The 27407-nt window shown below is 40.6% G+C and overlaps 1 protein-coding gene across 4 annotated transcripts in view; it reads left to right on the forward strand.

The window, feature by feature from the left end:
• The window catches only part of BRINP3 (BMP/retinoic acid inducible neural specific 3), a 223977-nt gene that overhangs the window by 2846 nt on the left and 193724 nt on the right, over window positions 1-27407 (forward strand). Inside the window, exons 1-2 of one of the 4 annotated variants that reach the window (XM_033962458.1) lie at window positions 2402-2489; window positions 4737-4926. The gene's annotated coding sequence lies outside the window, so the exon portion shown is untranslated. Of the gene's footprint in view, window positions 1-2361; window positions 2490-3650; window positions 4430-4736; window positions 4927-27407 lie in introns of those variants that run through there. The other 3 variants (XM_033962457.1, XM_033962459.1, XM_033962460.1) reach the window with 3 other exon arrangements.

The following is a 27407-nucleotide window of genomic DNA, read 5'->3' on the forward strand; positions in this document are numbered from 1 at the left end:
ACAAACTAACCCCTCTCCCTTTTACAAAACTGTAATGTGGTTTTTAGCCACGGTGGTAACAGCTCAGATGCTAACGCTAAAAAACGCTCTACAGTTTTGCAAATGGGGAGATAGAATAAAAATACGTAGACAAAGGTTAAACTGAAGCACCAAGAAGCTGGACTCTGCATACAATGCAACATCACAGAAACAGCGATGCATCTCACCTAAAGCAAAAAATAAATAAATAAATATAATTTTTTTCTACCTTGTCTTCTCTGGTTTCTGCTTTCCTCATCTTTTTGTCACTCTCTTCCTTTCATCCACTGTTTACCCTCTCTCTGCTCCTTCTATATGGCATCTTCTCTCTTTCTATTCCCGTTCTAGAAACTTTATGCATCCCCCTTCCATTTCTCCCTTCACCCCCATTAGTCTGGCATCCATCTTCCTCCCTTCCCTCCTCCAATGGTCTGGCATCTCTCCTCTCCTCTTCTTCCCTTCTTTCTGCCACACCCACATGGTCTGGCATTTCACTCTCTTCTCTCCCTTCCCCCCACTTCAATCAGCATCTGCCCCCTTTCTCTCCCGACAACCCAATTCCATGCAGTATCCTGTCCCCTTATGTCTCTTTCCCTGCAATTCCATCAGCATCTGCCCCTTTCTCTCCCTCCACCACGCTTCCATACCACCCTGACCCCCTATGTCACCCTTCACCATGATTCCATACCACCCTGACCCCCCTTTGTCACCCTTTACCATGATTCCATACCACCTTGACCCCATTTGTCACCCTTCACCATGATTCCATACCACCTTGACCCCCTTTGTCACCCTTCACCATAATTCCATACCACCCTGACCCCCCTTTGCCACCCTTCACCATGATTCCATACCATCCTGACCCCCCCCCTTTGTCACCCTCCACACCCTTCCATACCACCCTGACCCTCCTTTGTCACCCTTCACACCCTTCCATGCCACCCTGACCTCCTTTCACCACCCTACTATGCTTTCTTTCTCCATCCCAAAGGTCCCACGATGACGGCTTCTGCTCCGGATAGAAGAGGTAAGTGATGTCGGAGGGGGCTGGGCCAGCAGACGCAGTTAGTTGCAGCAAGATCCCGCGATGACTGTGGCTGCCGGTCCCCCCCCCCCACCCCTGATGTCACTTACTTCTCCCGGAACAGAGGCGGTAGATTGCGCAGTCATCGCAGGACCTTCGTTCACTTCAGTGCGGCTGCCGACTCTGCTCTAAGTACGGCAGCCACGCTGAGGTGCCGTTTGGAGCAGTGTGGGAGGTTCCGGATCCGGCTGGCTGTGCACCCCCTTGGAGCATGCACCCGGGGTGGACCGCCCCCCTGTCTCCCCTTGGTACGCCACTGCTAATACATTTTTCAATTAGTTTTCAGAGGTTTAGTAAAGTATACAGCTGTTACAATATCCTGTCCTGACCTGAGCAAGGGTGATTTGGTCTCTGAGAGCTAGTCAAAATTGCATTAACATGATTTCAATAAAAGGATCACGTTATTTCCATTTCTGTTTATCAACATAGCTACAATAGTACTTTATCCTAAAGCAAAAAACAATACAAACAAACAAATATATATAATTTTTTTTCTACCTTTTGTCGTTTAGTTTCTGTTTTCCTCATTTCATCCACTGTCTGCCCCTCTCTGCCTTTTTTGTGTATGGCATCTGCTTTCTTTCTATGCCCCTCCCCTCCCATCTTCCCCCACCCTCCAACATTGGGCTGGCATTTATCTTCTTTCCTCCACTCCCCCCATAGAATCTCTGTCTCCTTCCCTCCCCCCCCAAAAAAAAAAAACCCAACAAAAAACCTGGTCTGGCATCCATCTTCTTCCCTCCGTAACTCCCATGGTCTAGCATCTGTATATTCTCCCCCACCTGTGGTCTTCTCATTTTCTCCCCTCCGAACTGGTATCTCTGTCTCTCTTTCCTTTCATTTTTTCTCCTGGTCTTCCTTCTCAATTTATTTTCTGCCTCAATTCAATTCTTTCTTACTATGCAGTCCTCAATTTCCCTTTTTTTCACTGTGCCACCCCTTTCCTTCCCCTCCTCCACTCTTTCGCTAACTCTATCCTCTTCCCCCCACCCTGCATGTTGCCTTTTTTTTCTTTCTCCACTTCCATTCAGCCTCTGCTCTCCCCTCCCCCAATGCCCTCTTCTCTCTCTCCCTTGACTCCCCATCTCCCTCCACCCCAATTCTATCACAGCCTGTCCCCCCCTCCCCTTTCCCACACCCACCTGATGTTACATAATAAAACTCAACCTCTTCCCCTCCCCTTCCCGAATCAGAATGGCCTTTCGCGGCGGCCGTTTCCGGGAGTTGCGCGCGGCTGCCGGGCCTCGAGCCTTCCCTCTGACGCCTTCCGCTCAGACGGAAACAGGAAGTTGCGTCAGACAGGAAGCGTCGGGCCGGGCAACCGCGCGCAACTCCCGGAAACGGCCGCCGCGAAAGGACATTCTGACGTGGAAAGGCGACCGCGGAGGTGAGGGGAAGGGGGGGGGGGGAGATGCGCCAACAAGGGGAACAGCTTCCTCTGTATGCTTTGGTTCCCAACCCTGCCCTGGAGGACCACCAGGCCACTCAGGCCCTAATGAATATGCATGAAGCAAATTTGCATGCCTATCACTTCCATCATATGCAAATCTCTCTCATGCATATTCATTAGGGCCTGATTGACCTGGTGGTCCTCCAGGACAGGGTTGGGAATCGCTGCTTTAAAGTACCTTTTGCTGGACCAGTTTTGTCCCTTGGGTAGGATTCATGTAGTGCAGGGGTGTCCAATGTCGGTCCTCGAGGGCCGGAATCCAGTCGGGTTTTCAGGATTTCCCCAATGAATATGCATTGAAAGCAGTGCATGCACATAGATCTCATGCATATTCATTGGGGAAATCCTGAAAACCCGACTGGATTGCGGCCCTCGAGGAGGGACTTTGACACCCCTGATGTAGTGGAAGCCGAGAGCTCAGGAGTTTTGGTTCAGTGTCAGGAGTGCAAAATGCATCCAAGATCTGAACCCCCCCCTCCCCCCCCCCCCCCGAAATGGGCTGCTCTAGTCCTCTCCTACTTAGCCCCAGACAGTGCACGAGCTGTGCTTTGTGTGAGGCTTGCGAAAGCTCCCTTAAAAAAAAAAATGCCTCAGCCCAAGTCCCCTTGAAATACAACCCTTCACAGGCTCATTCATCACCAGCTTAAATCCGTAGGGCTGGGTCATTGCAAAAGATGGTGTTGCTTGCTGGCCATTACACTTGGTCTCCAAATCTGCAGAAATGCTCAGATGCTTTATTATCCCAAGCTGTGAAATGCCCTCTGTCCCTCACCACTGCCTTACTGGCTTTCCCCTTTCCCACACTGATTTGGGGGGAGGGGGGGTCAACACTGTTGCTGCATCTTAATAAAATACAGGCACCTTTTAACAGTTCACAGGGAAGGGAGGAAGACTTGGGAGCCAGGGAATGCACCTGAAAGCATCCAAAGGAGCCCCCTTTAGGGGGTTTGCGAGCATGGATATAATTTTCAATCTCCATACTAAGGGAAGCTCTGGCTCCCGAGCTGTTAAATCACTGCGAAAAAATGCTGAGGACTTAGAGAAACAGGATACATAAAACATCAGACAGAATCGGGGAACTGTGGGTTTCGTTCTCATCACACTTTTATCATTTATGCATAAGTTTTTCTTTTATTTATTTTTTTTTAATTTGGTCATCTACACATCCCTATTTATTTTTAAATCGGTTTTAATAGTGTTCTCTATTTTAATGAACATTGCTTTCATACTTTATAGCACTTTTGTGGCTAGGATGGAAGGTACAGTTTTTGATTCATTCCATTGTCCTTAGCAGCTAACAATAAGCTTTGAATGCCAGTGATTAGGTGTTGACAGCGTATAGGAAGCACTGTTTAAAAATCCAGAGCCCAGAGCTTTGTCTCCTCTGTTGCCTGAGTATTTTTTTCAGTGAGAACTGGAGCCTGAATCTCTAGTTTGAAAGCAAAGCAGCACACACTGTTGCCTTGCAGACCAGACAACCCTTTTTGCCTGCAAAGATGCAACCTTTCCTCGCACGTCAACTGCACAAGTGCTGGAGCCCTTTCCTTTTCTTCCTGTCTGATTTTGTACTCCATCTCACGGACTGCCACCTGCAAAATAACTGACGGAGGAGAGTGCATATAAGTGGGGGAGGATCGTGACAATAACTGAAGGAAGGTCTTGATTTCCCCAGTCAAGTTCTGAAAGCTTCTGGGTGGGAGAGCATCGGATTTGATGACAAGAGTGCTGCCAGCGATCCAGACATCTGTAGGGAAGTAGGGGCCCTTGAGCTCTGTGGGGGTCTCAGTAATTGTCCCCTGCCTCTCCTGTGTCCCCCACATCCGCTTGAATGCTCATTGGATCCTCTCCAGCTCACAGAATCGTTACAGCTGATGCAGGTATCTAGATGAATGCAAGTCTCCCACTAGTTCTTGCTTATCTCCCTGAGCTCAGTAACATCGTCTCACTTCTTCATGCAGTTTTCTCTGTCATCCCTTCCTGATCTTATTTGGAGAGGGGGGTTGGCCCCCCTCAGTCTTTCTAGCGCTACCCTTCCTCCCTCACTCCTTTACCGTCTCTTAATTATTTTGTCATTTTTCCCGAGGATCTTCACCGACCCACGTCCTTCATTGTGTTCGTACGTTGTCTCTTTTTCTTTTTCTATCCCTTTTTTAATATATATATATTTATTTATTTTTGTCGTAGTGGTTTTTCTCCTTGTAACCGGGGTGTTGTACTTTGGTGCTGTGCGACAAGGAGTTGCTGATGAATTTTGAAGTCCAGCCATGCCGTTTGCTGCTCAGGCTTGAAATGTGATCGTCATGGAATCTATACCAGAATTCTGGATATGTCTTGCAGAGCAGCAACATGATCTGGCTTCCTGAAATTCTATCTGGTATGTACTGTACTTTATTTTGTAGGAGCAATTAAAAAAAAAACATTTATAATGAGGAGATCTTACAGTAACCAGCTTGAGTTTCTCTATACTATCTTCAGTAATGGGGGCTTTTTGATTAGTATAACGATACTCTGTATATGTGAGTTTAGTGTTACTCTATATGTTTAGTTTTAAAATTACTACTGGAACAAGGAGAAGCTCTCCACTTCACTAAACCCATTAATATGCCGATCACAGCAGTGGAATCAAGGTTTATCAAGCACTACCATTCTCCCCACATCCCTCTGCATATACATTCATTAATTTATCTATTGGATTTTCTAAACCTTACAATTACATCTTGCCACTAAGGAATTATTTTATTTATTTATTTTTTTTTTTTGCATGTGTGTGTGTTTGGGGTGGGGGGCAAATGGGTTAAGTTTTCATAGTTAAAATACTGTATCCTTATAACACATGGTCAAATGATTTATGGTCAGTGCGTTTCAAACGCCTACTGTGGTCTTGTTCTCCTGAGAATATTCCAGGTTTAGAAAAGTTCATTAGTGTTTCTTATTCTCTTATTGCTGTTCAGGTCAGGCTTTCTCATATTGTGAACCAATTAATTTTATATGTGGGAGAGAGGGTTTGATATTTGGAAGCTAATTAAAGTAGATGTGGGTTAGTCAATCAGCAATTCAAAGGGCGCACTAGAATTTTGTGGAGGTTTAAATGTGCATAATTATTTTAATTTACTATGAATTGTTTTGGTGAGTGTATAAAAATATAAGTGGAATGGAAAAATCATGTGTTGCAGACCTGCAATTTTTCTGCTGGCATTTTCTGATAGAAAGGTATATTTAGATAGATTGATGGGGTGCCTGAGGGTGTGTCGGAGACAGTACTTTAATAAATATACTAGTTGAAAGGCAACCAAAGTGTAGTCAAAATTCTGTATGCTTAGGCTTCAAATGAAAAATGTTAATTTTTTTTTTTTTTTGGGGGGGAGAAATAAATTTCATGCTTAGTTTTTGTTTAGCATGCCAGTCCAAAAGGTCTTCAAGTGCAAAATCATTTTAAAGTGGAAGATGCATTCTTGCTGGGACGGAAGGGAAAGAGAAGTGGAGCTCATTTTAGCCTTTGATATTCTGGAGGAATGTGTGCATCCATGTATCTGTGTGTGTACCCGTAGCTGGAGAGAGTGATTGTGCAACTCATTGCTTGAACTCTTCGTTCTTCTATATTGGTGCATATGGAATTTGGTACGAATCAGCTTTCCAGACAGGGCTTCATCATTGCACTGGGAGTCCATCCTCTTATTAAGTACTGAGTGATGTGTTATAATTAAAATTTCCCTCTGGCCTGAGTAGCAGGTGCCAAAAAAGTTAGCAGTCTGTCTTCTGCAACTGGACCACTTCCAGCTTTACTTATTCTTTTGGTCCAAATTCCTGCCTCTTTTTCCTCTGGTAGATTGATTATACTTAATCATTAAACTGTTAACCAGCAGGACCTTTACTCTTTTATACAGCTACAGAAGCTCTTAGCAAACGGGTACTTAACATTCCTTCCTACATTATAGAAGGCAACTCACTGAATATTTGCTATAGTAAGTTAGAGTACATCAAGCAAACACCGATTCCCTCTTTCTAAATTGGATTGCTTAATGTTCTCTTCTCTTTTTCTTATAGCGCTTGTCTCTCTGCTAGGGAAATCTGTGTTTTGCAGATATAAGGTTTTCAAAGTGTACTGCATGGTCTCTGAGGACTGCAATGTTTTGTAACTTTGTAGTTTGAGTTGCTCTGTTGGGTTGTTTTTTTTTGTCAAGTGGGAAAAACCTTGCTATTATTTTGGGATTTAAATAACAGCCCCATACCAAAAAGGCAAATAATATATTGTTACTCTGTGTTTTGACTAATAAAACAATTGTGGATAGTTAATTTATTTTGGTCCCTTGACTTTTATAATTTGGCTCTGGTGGAACAAATTTCAGGCTACTTAGGAATCAAGTCAATTTTGATCACAAAGTAGCCTGGTGATCTGAGGATAGAGCAACTTAGGGTTCAGTTACTTTTCTGAATTAACATATTGAAGGTGGCTAGAGATGGTGGCTCTTCAACATCTTTATAAACGATCTGGACATTGGTACGACAAGTGAGGTGATTAAATTTGCAGACGATACGAAGTTATTCAGCGTAGTGAAGACACAGGGGGATTACGAAGATCTGCCATGTGACATAATCAGGCTTGAGAAATGGGCATCGACATGGCAGATGAGGTTCAACATGGATAAGTGTAAAGTAAAGTGATGCATGTCGGTAACAAAAATCTCATGCACGAGTACAGGATATCCGGGGCGATACTTGGAGACACCTTCCAGGAAAGAGACTTGGGAGTTATGATTGACAAGTCAATGAAGCCATCCGTGCAATGCGCGGCGTTGGCGTAAAGGCCAAACAGAATGCTAGGAATGATAAAGAATGGGATCACAAACAATCAGAGAAGGTTATCATGCCGCTGTACGGGGCCATTGTGCGCGCCCACCTGGAGTACTGCGCCGTACATGAAGAAAGACACAGTACCACTCGAAAGGGTCTAGAAAAGAGTGACTAAAATGGTTAAGGGGCTGGAGAAGTTGCCGTACAACGAGAGATTAGAGAAACTGGGCCTCTTATCCCTCGAAAAGAGGAGATTGAGAGGGGACATGATCGAAACATTCAAGATAATGAAGGGAATAGACTTAGTAGATAAAGACAGGTTATTCACCCTCTCTAAGGAAGGGAGAACGAGAGGGCACTTTCTAAAGTTGAAAGGGGATAGATTCCGTACGAACATAAGGAAGTTCTTCTTCACCCAGAGAGTGGTAGAAAACTGGAATGTCATAGGGGAAAACACCTTCCAGGGATTCAAGACAAAGTTGGACAAGTTCCTACTCAACTGGAAAGTACGCAGGTGAGGCTGGGCTCATTTAGAGCACTGGTCTTTGACCTAGGGGCTGCCGCGTGAGCAGACTGCTGGATACGTTGGACCACTGGTCTGACCCAGCAGTGCCAATTCTTAAGTTCTTATGCAGTTTATGCAATCTTAATGGCATGTGAACTCTGCAGTACAGTAGACTCCAGTTATATCAGATGTGAATTGTGGTATTCACCAGTTAGCAAACATAGAGAATCCATTCTCATTGAATGATGTGACTGTGCACAGAGCAGGGAAATTACAACACTGATTTTTTGGTGTGAATCAATTTCTAAGAAGGCTGCTTCTCCTGCTGTCACTCTTTCTGATCTTGGGCAAGTCATTTCACCTTGCATTGCCTCAGGCAAAACTTGAATTGTAAGTCCACATGAAAAGGGACATAACTTGTGTACCTGTTTCACCTTGAGCATAGATTTTGAAATGCAACTTAAAATCCAATCCAAATCCAATCTTCCTTTCTTATTACTGGCTGTTAGTAACTATTATGAGAGATACTGGTGTTAGAGTCCAGGGGTCTCAAAGACGCTCCTTAACCCTTTCAGGACCATAAGGATCGTAGGCCAATTTTTGTGGTTTTGACGACATTTTTATGGTAAAAAGGGCTTGCAGATGCCAAAAAATTAATTTTTTTTGTGAAATATCATTATTTTTATTTAAAAAATCACACTTCTGGCTTATGGACAGTGTGGCAAGTGAATCTTCTCGTCAATCTGGCAACGACGCTAATGAATGAATGTCGGAACCAGTTTGTTTACATAAAGGCAGTATCATATGGAATCCGTACATATCAAATTTAGAACTGTAGACTATCCCAATCAAAATTTATAGGATTTTAAAGTTATGGGACAAATATGTCCCTTGGTCCTGAAAGGGTTAAGGGCCGCAATCCAGTCGGGTTTTCAGGATTTCCCCAATGAAAATGCATGAGATCTATGTGCATGCACTGCTTTCAATGCATATTCATTAGGGAAATCCTGAAAACCCGACTGGATTGTGGCCCTCAAGGAGGGACTTTGAGATCCCTGTGTTAGACTGAGCCATTTTTTTTCCATATCCATGAATTTGTGGAGTAAAGGCCAAGACAGTTTAATAGATGACCCCATCTTCCACATGTGAATTTTGATCACCTGATCACTTAAGTCTTTATAATTTTCACATAATCAAATATAACAATTAGATTTGCTCAAAGATTCAGCATTTTTTCTTTTGTCTAAAATATGCACTTGGCAGTTAGACACCAGTAGGAGGTGCCCCTAAACACAGTGCCAGAGATACTGGGCTCTGCTACAGTTACAGCCGCTGTTGAATCTGAAATTCCAGTCTCATGTTCCCATTTTCTTATAATGAATTGTACTGTAGCTTGCACAGAGAACATAGGTTGAAACTGGTGCTGCCTGCATTTGTTATGAGAGTGAGAGAGAGATAAGCACACAGATGACAAAAAGGAGGCTGCTTCAGACTCCAATGTAGAACTCAAAAACATACAGTATAAGCCAGTGGCCTCAAACTCAAACCCGAAAAAATAGTTGATGTTTTATTAAAGAAATAACAATATTGCATGAGGTAAAACTCTTTCTAGTTTATAAATCTTTCCTTTTGGCTAAGTCTTAATAATAATATTGTCATTTATAGCTAAAGAGACATATGATCAAGAAACTGTTTTATTTTACTTTTGTGATTATGATAAACATACCGAGGGCCTCAAAATAGGACCTGGCGGGGCCGCGAGTTTGAAACCACAGGTATAAGCCAATCATAAGCAGCAGAGGTATGAACTACATTCCATGCAGGATAATGAAACATAGCAAGATGCAGAAAAGGGGGTCTAAACCAGTGTTCTTCAACCACCGGTCCATGGACCAGTGCCGGTCCACAGAAATTTCCTGCCGGTTCACAGGGCCAGCACGTTCATCAGGCCCAAAACAGTGTTCTTCAACTGCCGGTCCACGGTGCGATCGATGCGGCGTTATCTTCAAGCCAGCTCCCTCTTCCTAACTGATTCAGTGCACAAAGCCACGGACAGTTGCTCCTACAGGCATCCTGCGCCTGAACCGGAAGCCTTCTCTCTGACGTTGCAACGTCAGAGGGAAGGCTTCCAGATGAGGCACGGGACGTGCAAGGTGCAATTAGTACTATTATGGGGGCGGGGTCTTGGGTGGAGATGGGCGGGGTCTGGCCCATGACTTAGCTCCATGTTCTTCAACCGCCGGTCCACGGACCGATGCCGGTCCACAGAATAATTCTTTTATTTCTGCCGGTCCATAGGTGTAAAAAGGTTGAAAAACACTGGTCTAAACTATTAAAGGTTCCTGGAAGCCAGGAATCTTCAATCTCTTGAGCTGCTGAAGCTTTAGATGTGCTGCATAGAAACTGGTAAGAGCTGACACATGGTTTGCATGTTACCACTTGGCTCTTTGTAGTCCTTTTACTAAGGTGCGGTAGCCGATTTATCGCGAGCTAAATTCTAACACGTCCATAGGATATAATGGACGCGTTGGCACGCACTAGTGTTTAGCACGCGCTAAAACGGCTAACGCGCCTTCACACTCTTAGGGTTTCTGTGGTTTTCTCCACTTCTTCAGATATAGAGGCCCAGTTTGGTTCAAGGACTAATGTATTTTTACACCACCTATTGTTTCCCCCCCCCCCCGGTCCTGTTACTCTTTTTTGGTTCTGTGACCCTCCTCACCATTGCAAATTGTATTAGTTGTATGTGGCAATGTTTTCCTTTTTAATGCCATTTTAATTCTTGTAAACCGTCTAGATAAAATTATTGGTAGACGATATATCAAAATAACAATACACTTGAAACTTGATTATTAGTTTACTCAAACAGCTGTGCACGAGGTAGATCAGGTGCAGTTTTCTTCAGAAGGCTTTCAAAGGGGAGCTGCAACATCATTAAACATACCTGATAGTCCATTAAAATCTATGAAATCAGTAATGCAAGCAAATGTTAATACAGGCAGGCCAAAAGAGAATGGCTGCAAGCAAGTGAGACTCTGTATGATGATTAATGAACAAAATTTGGATCATTACAATTACATTGAAAACACATTAAACCTCCTGATTACTTAGAAGTACTCAAATATACAAATGCATTCTAATTGGAGAACTAACAGTTTCTGATTGAATATATAATCGTCGTCAGATTCCTGGTTCTATTTCTCAGTGTGTGCCAGATAAACATAACTACTACTAACATAATACAGATTGTAAGTTTAAACATTAGGAAAGACACTTTGTGTATGTGTGTGTGTGTGTGTTGGGGTGGGGGGGGGAATCAAATATAAATAAATTATGATCTCTGCTTGTGATGGAATCCATCCTTGCAAAACTTTTTATATCGAGGAACTACATCTTGAGGTAAAGATTTGAGAATATATTACTTTAGTCTGTTCCAGAAGCAATCAGTATCTGGAATTACTGCTAATGAGAGGACAAAGAGGGGAAATGAAATGACTGCAATCACTTTCCACTGTCACATCTGGTGGCAACTTAAACACTAAGGGGGAAATTCCATAATCGGCACCTAAGAAGCGGCCACCAATAGCGTGTCAATCATGAATCAGCACTGATTATACAATTTTGCCCTTTTTTTTTTTTAATACCGTTGCTTTAAATGTAGGCCAGCGTTTCAAAAACCTAGATTTAGGGCACCAGTGTCACACTTAAGGAAGTGCCTAGGGGCACCTAAGGACCCCTAAGGCTACTTCAGGTACAAGTCATACCCATTCGGGCCTTAGACATCCTTACATAGTAACTTAGTAATTAACGGCAGTAATGAACGGTCCATCCAGTCTGCCCATTAGTTATCCCGAATCAGACGGGATTTAGGAAATATCATAATACAGAATATTCAATGTTAGGACTGATAACGAACACACATTATTACTTAGACCATCATAAATCTGTAATTCTTTTTTCATTAGACCTATCCACAGCTTTTGACACAATTGACCACGATCTACTACTCAAAAGACTAAAATCCATAGGTGTTGCTGATCAAGTTTAAGACTGGTTCATTTCATTTCTTACCAGCCGTTCATCCATGGTTAGATACAATGATACGACTTCTAAAGCTTATTCTTTAACTTACGGTATCCCCCAAGATTCCATTCTCTCCCCTTTATTGTTCAACATTTTTCTATCTCCACTACTGAGCATGTGCCAATCAATAGGCTATAATACATATACATACGCTGACGATAATATAATTTTATTCAAAGGGGGAATAAATTCTGAAGAATAACCAAGCATTTCCATCACATTTTTTTTAACATATCATACAGTGAAATTCCAGGAGATTTAGAAAAGTTCAAGCCTACAATTGTAATTTTCTATATTTTCTATACTCCGTTGCAAAAAAAATACTTTTATTGCAGAATTTTTGTAGTCATGTAATGATTGTACCTCAGTTTGCAACTTTTTAAGTGAGCTTTTAGTTTCAGTGTTCATCTGCTCAAAGGTTTGAGTAACATTATCCAACTTGGCTCCAAGAGCCTTTACCTCCTCTGCCGTCTTTGTTGTGGCAACATCCAATTTCTGGAGCGTCTTCAGTATAGCTGATAAAGTATCCTCGTTGGAGGAGAATGAATCTCCAAGTCTGGTATGTATCGGCAGAAGCTTATCTGCCGCGGAACTTCTCTCTGCAGGAGTGTCCGGTGCAACTTCGGCCTCCCTTCTTCCACTTCCTGGGCAGCAGTATCAGCCGGACAAGGAGGCAGGACAACCGGTGCAGGCGAGAATGAGATCTCCTGCCCCAGCGAGAATGTGTCCTCTCCACTCGTTCTCGCAGCGGGACTTAGCTCGTCCAATCTCGAGCAAAGAGCTGGGAAGCATTGCTCCAACATTCGCTGAACTAAGGCAGGCGAGGGTGTTGAGGAGGTAGGCACCCTCACAGAACCTTTTCTTTTTGTATGCAGCATTGCGATAACAAAAAATTCCTGCAGTGATGGGAGCGTTCTCAATGCTTCCAGCTTAGCGCCATCTTGGCCATTCCCCTCCAGATTGAGATATTTAAGTCTGTCCCTGTACGCCTTATTACAAAGACCATACACCATTATAGTAGCATTCCTCTGGACCGATTCCATCCTTTTTATATCTTTTTGAAGGTGCGGCCTCCAGAATTGTACATAATATTCTAAATGAGGTCTCACCAGAGTCTTATACAGAGGCATCAATACCTCCTTTTTCCTACTGGCCATATCTCTCCCTATGCAACCTAGCATCCCCTTCTAGCTTTCGCTGTTACCTTTTCAACCTGTTTGGCCACCTTAAGATCATCACATACAATCACACCCAAGTCCCGCTCTTCTGTCGTGCACATAAGTTCTTCACCCCCTAAACTGTACTGTTCCCTCTGGTTTTTGCAGTCCAAATGCATGACCTTGTTTTCTTAGCATTAAATTTTAGCTGCCAAATTTCAGACCATTCTTCAAGCTTCACCAGGTCTGTCTTCATTTTATTCACACCATCCGGCGGTGTCTACTCTATTGCAGATTTTGGTATCATTCGCTCCTCTCCATACTATTCCAAATCCATATTGTATCTGTTTTCCTTTCTAATTTCTTGTAAACCTTGCCGAGCTGTACTGTTATAGAGAAGATGCGGTATATAAGCCCAAGGTTTCATTTAGTTTAGCAAAGAGGCAAATCTTACCCGACAACCCTAAAGCAATATCATTTTAAAAAATGTTAAAATGAACATGCCCAAGAACAGAACCTTGAGGCACACCACTGGTAACATCCTTTTCCTCAGAGTGATCTCCATTGATCAATATCATCTGTCGCCTTGCACTCAACCAGTTCCTGACCCAGCCCGTCACTTTGGGACCCATCCCAAGGGCACTCAGTTTATTTATCAGACATCTGTGTGGAACACTGTCAAAGGCTTTGCTAAAATCTAAATACACCACATCTAGCGCACATCCTCTATCTAATTCTCTGGTCACCCAGTCAAATAAATTGATCAGATTTGTCTGACAAGACCTACCTCTAGTGAATCCATCTAGTTTTACTATTTTCTCTTCTCTGGAAAATTGGTTCTATATTAATACCTTTCAAGTATTTAAATGTCTATATCATATCTCTCCTGTCCCTCCTCTCCTCTTCTCTCCTTACGCGCTCCTAAGCACTTTTGTAAGCACAATATTGGCTCCATAAATGAAGGCACTGTTCGCATCTTTATTTTTATTTTTAAAACATGCTTACAGATTGGTTGCATAGCTGGCAATAGGGTTTCCTACCACTAGCTAACCTTCAGCTTGTCTTCGAAAATTTCCCTTTAAAGGTATTTTTAGAACGGGTGTCTTTGGAGTTCTGTATTTTAGCTGAGAGGAAAAAAACTCCCAAAACAACAACTTTGTTGGACTTCTTCCAGTATCACCAGAACTTGCTTTCTTGAGAACCAAGGATAACATTTCCTCCTAAATATAAACTTTTCAACCACCTTATTCAATGCTTGCTCTGTTCACTGTTACATTGACAAGGACTGTTATCTTTAGATCATAAGCACCAATTATTTTGTAAAAATGTCGTAGAGACTTACTTGAAAGTCATTACAAGTGTTATGGAAACCTGAGCTCTCTGGTCACCTGCATTCCTAGTTGGATACTATCCTTCCTTATAATTATGTAAGTTTTACTGCACAGATAAATGATGTCCGACTACTTTATTTTTTAACATTGTAATATAAAAGTTTTTTTTTATGTATTCATCATTTACATAACCATTTCTGTTTCCCCAGATATGTTAGGTAGATTGCGAGCCCACCAGGACAGATAGGGAAAATGCTTGAGTACCTGATTGTAAACCACTTAGATAATCTTGATAAATAGGTTACCACATGACTATCAACTCTGCCTGTGCCCCACCAATGCTCCTTTCCTATAAGTGTCCCTCTAATATTTACATGCATTAATGTGATGAATGTATCAAAAATATTATACAGGCTAATAAATAAGACCCTATATTGTTAACTTTAAGAGCTAAGTTGTGTGTTCAAATGTGTGCTGATTTATGTGCATAACTTAATTGATTAATTGGCACTGATAATTGACAATTAACACCTTGTAAGATGTGCCAAACCCCAGCCCTGGTTGACCCCCCAAATCTGTTACCTGCGCTCCTGTGCCCAAGCTGCTGAACGTCTTTGGCTTAAATCCCGCATGCTTGCTGACTTCGTACATTTCAAATTCATGCTGATGTCCTTCCAATCTACCCTCTCGCTTGCCAAACAAGACTACTACAACCGTTTAACTAACTCTTAGTGCCAACCCTCGCCGTCTCTTTGCCCCGCTCGACTCTCTACTCAAAGTGCTGCCACCTCCCATCCCCTCTTCACTCTCCCCCCCAGATGATGGCAGAGTTCTTCCGCGACAAGATTCTAAAGATCCACCCTGAATTCTCAACAACGTTGCCTCCCCCACCGCCCCTTACGACTGTCCGCTCCGTCAACCTCCCTTCGACAACCCTTACGACCCTTTCTTCCTTTTCTGAAGTTATGTAAGAGGAAACTGCTCGCTTTCTCTCCGCCTCCAAACCCATCACATGTTCCTCTGATCCGATTACTACTTGCCTACTTGGATCCATCGCTCCCGGGGTGATCCTTCCCATCTGTCACATCCTCAACCTTTTGCTCTCCACTGCTACGGTTCCTGATGTCTTCAAACATGCTGTAGTTACGCCCCTCCTTAAAAAGCCCTTGCTAGACCCTACGTCCCCCTCCAACTACCGCCCTATCTCCCTCCTCCCCTTCCTATCTAAACTACTTGAACGTGCTGTTCACTGCAGTTGCCTGGACTCCTTTCTTCTCATAATATTCTTGACCCGCTTTAATCGGGCTTTCACCCTCTCCACTCAACGGAAACTGCCCTTGCTAAAGTCTCTAATGACCTGTTCCTGGCCAAATCCAATGGACTCTACTCTAAACTCTTTCTTCTCGATCTGTCTGCTGAAAATGATTAAATATCCTTCATTAAATTCCTTGCAAAAGAGAATAAAGAAAGTGTTAGGTTGTTTACCTGGAGCTGATTATATCACATGGACTCTCACAACAGCTCTAAATTAAACTAAAGTAAGACTTAACTTTATAAACCGGGTCTTCAACCAGAGGAAGCTCGACATGGTTAACAATAAGTTAAAAATATGCTAAAATACAAGGGGATTAATTTTCAAAGTGTTTAGTGAATAGAAAAGTTTTTAAAGATTTATGAAAAGAGCTGGGACACCTCAAAATTAAAGGAAGTTAATTCCATAATTGGGAGAATTTAAAAGGGGCTCTGTCGGGTGATCAGTTGGCACTCCCGGACAACAGACCTTCTTATCAGATGAACGTTGGCGGCTTTTGAAATAAGTCCTTGTAGATGGCAGTTTAAGTTTATTGGACAAATGTGATTTCCTGCTTTTATGAGGCTCAAATAGTGATTTTTGCACTTTTTTGTGCTGTTTGAAATTCTGGAACAATGTGATTTTGCACTTGACACTTTGGGCACTTTATTATCATCATCAATTTTTGTACTTCTGAATTTATATTATATTTATTAGATTTTTACATATTTATAACACAAAAAAACCTTATTAAGCTAGAGGATGGCTTTTTTTGATGTTTGTGGGTAACCTTGCATGCACTTTAGGGTGCTTTATGCTTGACAAGGCCTGGCGAACTTCTGACTTTTTGTTAACAAGTTCCCATGAACTGATTGCTATCCTCTACTATTTATTAAATCTTTAGAATCTATTGGTGTAGTTACCTAACATTAATTAAGCAGTGCAAATTTGAAAGTCCCCTAGGTTCAAGACAGTTCTAAGACTTGAGAGTAGGTCTCTCTTTTTCCAGTTAATTCCAATCAATGCATTCTATCTAAAATCTTTTTTATGTCTGGGGTTTACTGGTGGTTGGTCTTGCTATTTTTGATTGTTCAATTTAGTAGGAATAAATTGTGTATAAGTAATTTAGATTGGGCAATTTCAAAGGTTAAATAGTTGCATACTTTACCTTTTAAATTTGGGATAATGTATGCATTTTATTTATTTATTTAAAACATTTATATTTTGTAATCCTTTCTGCACTCCTCTTCTTGGTTTTTTAAATATTTCACGAATGCCAGCTATTTTGCCTTTATTTTCTCCGCCACTAGTTTGGAGAACCATATTGGTTTCCTTTTTCTCTTGTTTTTATTAATGTTCTTCACATGAAGGTCATTTTCTTCTTGGATGGGCTGAGAACTTTTCAGCACCCCCTTGTACTCCTTGATACAATGTCCTCACTTGGATTTCAGGGCTCTATTATTTCCTGGTTTTCTTCTTATCTCTCCCATCCCACCTTTAGCATGTGGTCTTATGGATCTCACTATCAGTCGGTGTACCTCGGGACCTCTTCTTTTTTCCATCTATACTTATCCCCTTGGTGTTCTGATCTCCTCCTATGGTTTCCAGTATCACCTTTATGCTGATGATTCCCAGATCTATTTCTCTGCACCAGAAATTTCTACAGGAATCCAGGCCCAAGTCTTAGCCTGATTGTCCATCATTGCTACCTTGATGTCTTACCGCCATTTAAAACTAAATATGACCAAGACAAAGCTTCTTTTTTCCCCAATTTTAAACTTACATGTATTTAGCAATACAATCAAGCAAAGACTGAGATTTTTATCTTTCCTCCTAAATTCACTTCTCCTCTACCCCCATTCTCTATTTCTGTGGATAATACTCTCATCCTCCCTATCTTGTAAGCTTGCAACCATGGGGTCATCTTTGACGCCTTCTCTTTCTCTGCACAAATCCAACAGACTGCTAAAAGTCTGTCATTTCTTCCTAAACTAAACTAAAGCTTAGCTTTATATACCGGGTCATCAACCAGGGGGACTCTTGACTCAGTTAACAATAATTAAAAAAAGATACACTAAAAGAAAGCAATGAGAATTAAAAACAAGAATTAAAAGAGGATTAATTTCCAAAATGTTTAGTGAATAAAAAAGTTTTTAAAGATTTATGGAAGAATAAGAAAGGGCTAGGACTTCTCAAAGATAAAGGGAGTTCATTCCATAATTGAGAAAATTTAAAAACCAAAGAAAGGCTGAAGCTCTTGATTCCTTTAATTCTTTTTCTAGATGGAAGAGAAAGTTTGAATTGTTGAGCACCTCTAGCATAGGAAAATCTATAAATGTTCCATAGCAGAGGGACAAGAGGCGTGAAAATACCATGTAAGATTTTGAAGGAAATACATGCACATTTAAATTGAATCCTGAGATAAACCGGGAGCCAATGAAGGCTCAACAGCAATGGAGTCACATGGTCAAATTTGTTTTTTCCAAAAATCAGCTTCACAGCAGTACTCTGAATCAACTGTAATCTTCGGAGACAGGTCTTTGTAACACCAAGATAAATAGCATTACAGTAATCTAGCCGAGATAGTATAATAGATTGAACCAAAACAGAGAAATGGCGTTGATGGAAAAGAGATCTAACATTCTTCAGCATTCGTAAACTGAAAAAGCATTTCTTGACCAAAGAATTTATTTAATCCTTAAAGGTGAAAGAGGAATCAAAAAAATCAATCTGCAGAGAATCCCAAAAATCCAGAAGTACAGTGGGAGGAAGGCAGTCAAGTTTTGGGCCTAACTACAAAAGATTAATTTGGACTGACATAGCCCAAGCTTGAAGTTTGGAGATACAGTGGTTTATTTTAAAAACTAAATTGGTTATATCTGATTCAATCTCAATCAAAATAAAAATATCATCCGCATAGGTGAACAGCGTTTCCCAAGCTGCCAACTGATAAGAATTCAGAGTAGTCATATATAGATTAAACAGGGTTGGGGAAAGCGGAGAGTCCTAGGGAACTCCATAAGGAGGCCGCCAAGAATTGGCAATATCACCATCAATATTGACTGAATATTTGTGAGACAATAAAAATTTAGAAAACCAGTCAAGAACAACCTGATTGAGATCAAGATCTGAAAGTAAATGAAACAAAATGTCATGATGCACTACATCAAATGCCGCAGATAAATCAAATTGAAGCAAAATTGCACATTTATTGTGTAATCGTAATTGTTGAATTTTTGAAAGAAGAGAGATCAGTAGAGTTTCAGTACTAAAATTAGAGCGGAATCCATGTTGAAATGGTTGAAGTAGTGAAAATTTCTCCAGATAATTAGTAAGTTGACCAGCTACAATTGATTGTAACATTTTTTTCAGCAAAGGTATGTTGGCGATTGGTCGATAGTGAGAAGGAATGGTAGGATCTAAATCTACTTTTTTCAGAAGAGGAATAAGTGTTATTTGCCCCATGGATTGTGAGAAGTATCCATTTTCCAATGAATAATTCAATAAAGTAGTCAGCCACGATATCGTTTGAGAGGGGTTATTAAGAAAAAGATATGATGGAAAAGGGTCTAGTGAACATTTACACTTTCTCATCTTTTCACACAATTTAGAAACTTGGTGTTCGGATACTGGATAAAAAGAACACTAGGAGCGATCAACTGGTATCTCCATTGTAGGATTGATAGAGTATATAGAAAAATAACCAGTATCTCCTACAGGAAAAGATTGTCTGATAAGAGAGATTTTGTCTTGAAAAAAAAGAAGCTAAAACATGAGCAGGAGATGAAAGTTTATCTAAATTTGGATTGGAGTTAGTCAAGGAACGCCAGAGTTTGAAAAGAATACTACTCTGATTGTCGGAATTAGCTATTTTACATCCATAGTAAGTTTTTCTCTCTTTCCTAAGTTCAAAATTATATTTTCTAATTGCACATCTCAAATTTGATTTATCTGTGTCTGAATGAGATTTTTTTTCCATTTCTTTTCTAACTTTCTAAAATTTTGTTTTAGGGCTCTATGAATGGGTAGGAACCATGGTGTATTCCGAGCATAGGAAATTGTTTTAGTGATTACTGGCACTAAAGATTGATAAGCGCTTTCTGTAGTAGTGCTCCAGTTATGCCAACTGTCATCAATAGGATATTCCCTAGGAGAACCAGGGAGAGAAACTAGAACTTGAGGCCGGAAAAGTTCTAGACGGGTTTTTCTTTCTAAAGGTGACAGTTTTCTGCTGCAAAAATTGTGTTGGGATATGGGTCATATAAATAGGAAGTGAAAATTCACCATGATAATGGTCCGTCCTCTCTAATATCACCAAACTCTAACCTTTTGTTTCTGAACACACTACTAAAACTCACATCCCTACTCTTATCACCTATCACCAGAACTGATGGGGTAATGAGTTCTAGAATTTTGGTCCATCGATGAAAAAAATGAATGACTGGTATTGTTCCAGTCATACTACTTGGAAAGAGCGAATGTCCAATTTGGACAAATTTGCATATTCAAAGATCTAACTAGTTGATGCAATCTGAAACCAGCAGCAATGATGATAGACATTGAATTACTTAACATTTTAAACACAAATGATACTCGTAGAATCTTAAATTCTATTCCATGCCAATATAATGTAACATGATCATAGCTAAAACCATCTTAGCACTATTCAACCCAGGCTAATAGACATCAGATAATTCAACAAAAGTACATGCTCTAAGGTATCAAAAGCTGCTGATATATCCAAAGTTATCAACCAATACCTTTGTCCTCTGTCAAAACCAGCATATCAGAAAGTGATACGAGGGGGGGTGCTCAAAAATTCTCAACCCAAGCAAGAAGAGAATGACGTAGATATGGTTCAATCAATGATCTAAAACAATGTCAAAAAACATAGAATTTTGTTTCTGCAAATTGGTACCTAACAAAATAAGACAGCTACATTTTCCCGGAAAGCTCTCATCACAGAGGGAAGCAGAATATCCAGCATACATGGCATAGAATTAACTCTAGTTACCAGATCTATAACAAAGTCAGTAGATACAACTTGAAAACTTGACCAAAGTTCACTATCTAATAAAGGGCAATCAACTTCTTTTGGAAAATATCTAACTTCAAATTACTATTTAATTAGTTCTATCTTGTGGATGAAAGTTTAAGCAAAATCATCACAACCAATTTGAATAGTAGCTGAATTGATTTTATTATCATTCTTAATTAAGCCAGTCACAACTGCATATACAGTAGTTCTTTAGTCTGGGAGAGCGATGACTCAATTGTCCTATTACAAAATTTCCTTTTAACTGAAGAGACAGTGGTTTTATATTGCTGAAGCAGTAGCAGCAAATTATAATGCTCTAAAATGGGTCTAGATCAGTGGTCTCAAACCAGCGGCCCATCAGGTACTATTTTGAGGCCCTCGGTATGTTTATCATAATCAGAAAAGTAAAATAAAAGAGTTTCTAGAACATATGTCTCTTTAGCTATAAATGACAATATTATTAAGACTTAGCCAAAAGGAAAGATTTATAAATTATAAAGAGTTTTTACCTCATGCAAAATTGTCATTTCTTTAATAAGACATTAACTATTTTTTTTCTGAGGCCCTTCAAAAGTACCAAGAAATCCAAAATGTGACCCTGCAAAGGATTTGAGTTTGAGGCCATTGGTCTAGATGGACATTTTCTCAATTTTCTTTCTACCCCCTTAGCTTACTTTTCATTTCTTTCAGTTCCACAGAAAATCAAGGAACTCTATTTTTCCTTATAGCAGATGGCCCTAAAATTATGCCACACTATTAAGATAATTCAACTATAAAGTACAAAGGGGTGCTGAAAGATTCTCAGCCAAACCAACCAACTTCTTAAATTCTGAGCATTAATTTGTCACTGTAGCTGAAAAGAGTGTTATCTTTTTTTTTGTTAAGTGCTAATTTGCAGAAACAAAATTCTATATTTTGACATTGTTTCAGATCATTGATGGAACCATATTCACATCATTCTCGTTTTAGCTGGGCTAAGAAATTTTCAGCACCCCTCGTATTCTTACCCTCAACAGTGGCCGTTACATCACATTGACTGAAATCAATCATGTTGCTTTCTTTCTATCCTATCAATTCTGGTAGCTCATATGTCACCTTGAACCTCATTAAGCATAGAGTGACTCAGGAATTGCAGATTAGATTAAATTAGATTAAATTAGATTAGATTAGATTAAATCATAGACTGCAATGAAGGGACACTCTGTTCTTCTGTTGACATTCTGCCCTTCAGTAAATAGCACAGAAAAATAGGTGCCGGGAAAAATAGCTCAGGGACGAGCACCCCTTATAAAGTAGTAGAGAATGACATGAGGACAATGTTTTTCCTGTCCTCGCAGGAGCTCATTTTCCATTCCTAGAGAGTTCTTTTTCTGTTCCTGCCCCATTCCTGCAAGTTCTGTCCTCAGCTGCACAAGCCTCAAACACTTTTAAAATCCTAGGCGTTCGAGGCTTGTATGGTTATGACTGAGCTTTCAGGAATGGGTCAGGGACAGAGACAGTGACAAAACTCGTGGGGACAGGACGGGGAAATTGAGTTCCATAAGGGACAGAGAAAAATTTGTCCAGGTGTCATTCTCTATAAAATAGCACTTATTTATTTATTTATTTAGTCATTTATTTGGCCCATCCTCCCAAAGGAGCCCAGAATGGGTTACAAGAGTACATTCATAGTATGGGTAGGACAAACTTTAGTGAGACTTTGCAGCATTTACAGGGAGGGGGTTTAGATTGCAGCATTAAACAGTGTAGAAATAACATACCAACTTAAAAATATAAACTTTACATTACATTAGTGTCTTCTATCCCGCCAATAACTTTCAGTTCTAGGCGATTTACAACAAGAATTGGCCTGGGCTTTTCTAGGGAAAATACATGTTTAATAGATGTAGTATGCGTCGGGGGTCTGTGGAAGGTCGATCAGGTTTAGTTAGATCATTTGACAAATTTCTTGAATAGAAAAGTTTTAAGTTCTTTCATGAATGTTTTGTAGTTGGGCATCACAGTCTGTCGTATTTTTTTTGCTTTGTATACCTTTGATGGGGGGGAGGGTGAAATGTGCATGAGTTCTCCTTGGTCTGGATGTGTTTTTCTTGATTAGGCGGTTGCTCAGATAGCTTGGTCTGTTTCCATTTAGGGCTTTGAATATGATGCAGTAGAATTTGTATTGTATGTGTGCTTGTACTGGGAGCCAGTGTGAATCTCGGAAAGCGATGGTGATGTGGTCATATTTTTAAAGCGAGTAAATCAGTCTAAGAGCTGTATTTTGGACTGTTTGTAATTGTTTTAGCATGTTGGTTTGGCACGACAGATATAGGATGTTACACTAGTCTAGGAGTCCTAGGATTAGCGCTTGTACCAAGAGTTTGAATTGTTTGTTGCCTTAGGTTGCCTTAGGATGCCTTAGGATCGTTTTGCTGATTTGAAGTTGCATGATGCAGCCTTTGTCTATCATTATTCCCAGCAGTTTTAGGTTGGGTTGCATGGGGTCTGTGATGGAGTCTATTTCTAGGTTTGTTATGGTTGGAGTTTTGTTTTTTTCTAGAAGTAAGAAATTGGTTTTGTCTTGATTCAGCTTTAATTTGTGTTCTCTCATCCATTTTGACACTGTTTCTAGGGCAGTGTGTAGTTTGTTGGTTGTGTTGGGGTTGATTTGGTCAAAAGGCAGGAGGATGGTGATGTCATCTGCATAGCTGTATGAAGTTATACCTATTTCATCTAAGCCAAGTGTGGTTATGTAAAGGTTGAAGAGTGTTGGAGATAGTGGGGAGCCTTTGGGGACTCCGCAGGGGTTGTTCCAGGATTCTGACTGTTCCTTGTTTGCTTTAACTCTATTTTCTTGAGCGGAGGAATCCTTCAAACCAATTGTGGACTTTGCCTACGATTCCTATTGCCTCCAGTGTTTGTAGTAGGATGTTATGATCTACTAGGTCAAATGCCGCTGTGAGATCGAGTTGTATGAGTAGCATTTTTTTGCCTTTACTTAGGTGTTCTTTGGATGTGTCTAGGAGGGAGACTAGTAGTGTTTCTGTGCTGTAGTTACCTCTGAAGCCTGATTGTTAGGGGTGGAGTTTGTTGTGGTTTTCTAAGTATTCAGTGAGAAGTTTTGCTGAGGCCTTCCATTAGCTTGATGTAAAGCGGTATGGAAGCTATAGGTGTGTAATTGGATGGCTGATCTGTTGCTCCCTTTCGGTCTTTCAGGATAGGGGTTATGATGATTTCGGATAGGTCTTGTGGAAATTGGCCCTCTGTTAGTATGTAACTGATCCACCGCATGAGATGGGTGTGGAATTTAGTGCTGGCTGCTTTTAACAGATATAGGGGGCAGTGGTTGATGTCGTAGGCTGCATGATTGTATTTGTTGTATTCTTTCTAGGTCAGGCCATTGTAAGTTTGGGAAGTCTGACCAGTTTCTGTCTGCTGCGTAGGCCTCTTTTTCTATGGGTGGTAGTGAGATTTCATCAAGATGGCTTGGGGTCCCGGTGAAAGTGTTTCTGGCTGTTGAGGTTTTGTTTCTGAAGAATTCAGCCAGTTGGTTTGCTATGGGGGGAGGGGCGGTTTTGGTGGCTAGGTAGGGTTTGGTGTCTGTGAGTTCCTTTAGTAGTTTGAAAAGTTTTTTGGTGTCTTGGATTTCTGTGCCTATTTGACTAGTGTAGTATGATTTTCTTTTTTCTTTTAGCTTTTTGGTTTTGTGTGTTCTTGGTTGTCTTTTCTCCATTCTCTTTCATGAAGTTTGCATTGTCGTTTGAGTTGTAGTAGTTAGTTCTCAAACCATTTGTCTGAGCGTCTGCAGATTCTGGGTTTTATTTACGGTTGTGTCATTTCTTCAAGGATGGCTGTGCTTAGAGTGCACCAGTGGTTTAGGAAATCCTTGGGGTTGCCATCTTGTATCATGGTATATACTTTGTTCCAGAATTTAATTGGGTCAATCTTTTTGTGTGTTTCGTATGTTAAACTTTGGTTATTTTGTTTGGTTTTGCCCTGTGTCCTTTTGTTTTTGAAGATGTACCTGTAGTGGTCTGACCAGAGGGTGCGAGACCACGTTCCATTTGTGGTGTGTATTTGTTGTGTGGTAGATATTTGGGACACGAAGGCAGCTATATCGAGTTGGTGGCCCTTTTCATGTGTGGTTTGTGGGTCCAGGATTCTGTAGGAAAGGGGTTTGAGGAATGCAAGGAGGTTTTCTGTTTGATTGGAAGATTTGTTTTCTAGGTGCAAGTTAAGATCGCCCAGGATTAGGTTGTATGTTGGTGTGAGGGAGTTTCTGAGAATAAATATTTCAAATTCTGATGTGCTATGTAGCAAAGTATGCATGTTAAGGTTCCCTTGAGTGTGGGGCTTGATAGTTGGCATGCGAGTACCATAGATTCATGTGTCGGATGGAGGCTTTGTCCTATAGGGCTATATTTAGAGTGTTTTTGGCTAGGATGGCTAGACCTCCCTCTCATTTTTTGTCTCTGTAAACTACTTATATTTTATAGCCCTGTAGACAGACTTTTGTTATTCTGGGGTCGGCATCTGAGGTTAGCCATGTTTCTGTGAGGAAGAGGCATGCTAGTTTTTCTCTTTCTATCCAGTCCCTTATAATCTCAGTTTTTGGGCCTAGGGATCTGATATTCATGTATGTGCATTTTATTGATGTAAATTCTGTTTTAGTGTTACTTGAAGTTTTCGGGTAGATAAGGTTATATTCGTGGGGGTGGGTTTGCTGCTGGGATGGTTTCTGGTGACGGTTGTAGGTCTTCTCCCTGCTGTGTGGTGGTTCTATTACTTGTTACTTAAACTGGAATTGGAAAGTTGTAGTTCCTTTTGCTTTCTGGTTTATTAGGATCAAGAGTAGCAGGACGATGACTGTTTGTTTCTGTTTTGTTATCTTCATTTTGTGGAGTTGAGAGGTGTGGGATGGTTGGCGTGTATGTGAAGAAGTTTGGAGTGTGCTGTGTTTCTTTTGGGGTTTTCTTTTTTTTTTTTTTCATTGGGTAGGATTATTTTTTGTTGTAGGGGGTCTGGAGCAGCGTCGGGCGGAGGAGGGGGGGGACAAACAAGGTGGAGATGTTCTGCAATGAAACTTTTCGGCTGCCCTCAAATTGGGCTGAAGAGGAGCTGGAACTCTGCTGTGGACTGAGCCAGGTCCGATCCTCACATCTGGAGTGGTGTCGAGCGGAGGATGGAGGGACAAGATGGATGGAACCTCCCCCTTCCTTGTTGTTCTGCAGGGCTGAGGTTGGAATGCTAAAGAGACCACGTTCATGAGTTTTGTGAAAGAGGTAGTTGTGGTCATCAGCTAAAGATTACACCTAGTGGCTGGATTCAGGACCTTCATTGCAGTGATCACACGAGGTGCATTGGGCAGGGAGCTAAAATACAGTGGGAAAAATCTCAAGACACTTTCAAATGCAGCCTGTTTCTGATGGAGTTGGAAATATAAAGGAGTAGAAGGGAAAACTGCCAGGTCATGAAAAAACGAACTATTTTGCTTAATCAGCACAGAAAGCATCATTAATTAAACCTGACTGTGATTACTCTAGTCCTGATCATAATACCGTCCTCCTATTTGGCTCTTCAACAGGGGCTGAAATTCAGCAATTTGCAAAGGGATACTCATTAAGCTACAGATTTACAGTATACCTACTGAAATTTATTGCTATACACTAATAATGTCACAGAACTTCTGAAGCCAATAAAGATGGGGGGGGGGGGAACCATTTGATGTCCTCTATTTCAATTTGCTTTACTGTCTCTCATGGGAATTGCTCTAGTCCTTTGTACTAAAGTTCCAATCTCATTTTTTTAAGTTGATGCCATCTATAAAATATCCTAACGTGCATTAAAATATCCTAAAGCACATGATATATATTCTAGCTATCTTCCCATAACCAGTTTTACACATTTGGAAGACATTTTAACTAATTTGAAGGCATTACTATAGTAAGGGAATGCATAACTAGTAACAAAAGAAAAACAATGTTATAACCAAATAAAATCAGAATCTAAGTCAATTAAAATGTTTATTCCATAACCACTACTAGTAATTTCAGCAGTGCACCTTTTTATTTTACTAAAAAGAGGTCCTTCCTGCATCCAAGAAAATTACTAGGCTTTTTTTATTGTAAGACTTCATTGCCTTTTGTATGGAAGGTTCTCAGATATCTACTGAGCATTGTTTCAAGTTTCGTTTATTTTTAACTTAATGAATCGCTTATTAAATTTTAATAAGCGATGTACAAATTAAAACAAATGAAATATAAATTTATATCAATTTAATCAATAAATAATATGAGTTAAACAGACTGACATACAAACTTACAGATATATAAGGAAAAGAAGGGCTGAACTACAATTATGATTATTAGGTATAGAAGAAGACAAACGGTAAAAACAATAGGGAAGGGGGAATAAAGAGGAGGTTGTGTTTTTTTAAAAAAAGAAAAATGAACATTAAATATATTTATAAGTTAAAAGCATCTTTAAAAAGAAAGCTCTTCAGATTGCCTTTAAAACGGTTTAAGTTATTTTCATCTCTAAGATACTGTGGTAGGGCATTCCATAGTTGTGGAGCCATTACAGAAAAAATGTCATGATGACGAGTTCCAATAATTTTCAGTGAGGGAACTGCTAAAAGTTTTTGGCTAATGGACCTAAGGGAACAAGATATTGTCACC

The sequence above is a fragment of the Geotrypetes seraphini genome, chromosome 10 (genome assembly GCF_902459505.1).
Source record: "Geotrypetes seraphini chromosome 10, aGeoSer1.1, whole genome shotgun sequence".
Classification (NCBI taxonomy): Eukaryota; Metazoa; Chordata; class Amphibia; order Gymnophiona; family Dermophiidae; genus Geotrypetes; species Geotrypetes seraphini.